Here is a 1,561-nt window from a genome sequence, read left to right as displayed (position 1 = left end):
TAGTAGTAGTAATAGTAGTTGTTGTTATTTGGCATTCAATAACCTCAGATTAATACATGAGTTGCTCTAGTGGTGTCGTTAAACAGAAACAGGCTTCTAAATATCAACACCATGTACGCCAATAGAACGACTTCTCTCCAACTCTACTACTAGCTCTCGAACGACAGTGTACTCGGGATATTTTATTGCTAATATTTGTGTTTTTCTGAATGCGTTTCAATAATGCTTGTGAATGCCTTTTCTTTTCTTTTTTCTAGTTCGACCAATACTGTTGGATGCTTCAGGACAAAATGAGACGATCGAGGTTACCATTGGACACAGTCTAACTTTAAGTAAGACGATATTCTCCAAGAATAACATCAGTTCATACAACTGGACAAACCCGCATGGAGCTACCATAAAACATAACAGCGAGGTCAACGTTATCGACGTGACCTTAAATATCTACAAAACTAAGGTCAGGGACACTGGATACAGATTCTCACTGCTGATTGGTCAGATCCAAGAGGACGACCATGGGCTACATGTCCTCACCGTCTGTAACAAATTTGGATGTGGGGAATTTTACACAAATGTAGTAACCGCAGGTTTGTAATTATCTGAATGTAACATATGAGATATTTTTCCTCTCAGCGTTTCCATACAAACGTTTAGAAACTATAAATAAATAAAATGATGATGATGGTGATGATTATCGTTGAATATGTTTAAAACAAATTTTAAAAGTTTACTAGATAGCTGAGATACGCGTGTACTGACATGTTTCTTCCAGATCCTCAAAAATTAATTTTAAAAGATATTTAAAAATTCTTTTATATTAAAACATAATATATTATGTCTGCCTTTGTACAGTTAACTCAGACTTCAATTGACAAATTAAAAAAAAAAACCCCAAAAAACCCCGCCATAATTATGTTGGTAGTGTTATTTTTATTAGCCACACAAGTTTTAATTTTTTTTTCCAATGATAAATTGTATAGATAATTAATTTCATGGTGTGTTTCTATAGTTTAATGTTTTGTTTTGTATTGTTTTGTTCTCACAGAGGAAATACGTGATACTCGTCCTTCCCAAATACTAGTCCCCGCTGCTTCAGGGGCTGCAGGCGCTGTGATTCTTTTGGTCTTAATTGTTGTAATCGTGTGTATCGCTAAGAAGAGAAGAGAGCCCAGCAAAAGTAATTGAACATTTTTATAATATTAGTTCACCTCTGATTCACCCCTGGGTCCTAATTCACAAACGTCTCTTAAGCTGTACTAGACAACAAAGCATCCTCTTTGCAAGTGTTTTAGCACTGCACTGCGATATCTCAAAGTTGTAGTTGTAAGTTTGTATTTTTGCTTTTTGGTGGTGGCGGTGGTGATTTTATGTTCGTGTGTATTTGCATGTTTGTGTGTGCCTTTGTGTGAGTAATTGTCTTTATTTGTATTTTTTGTTCTTGCCACTGTGTGTAAGAGGTTGAAGTTGTTTTCTTTGCAGTCATATATCACGCCATTCATACATACTTTCGTAAAAGCTAATTATCAATGACGGTTCATTAACATTTTCTGAAACAAAAAAT

The sequence above is a fragment of the Gigantopelta aegis genome, chromosome 12, assembly GCF_016097555.1.
Source record: "Gigantopelta aegis isolate Gae_Host chromosome 12, Gae_host_genome, whole genome shotgun sequence".
Lineage (NCBI taxonomy): Eukaryota > Metazoa > Mollusca > Gastropoda > Neomphalida > Peltospiridae > Gigantopelta > Gigantopelta aegis.
Note: the sequence above shows the minus strand (reverse complement) of the source record.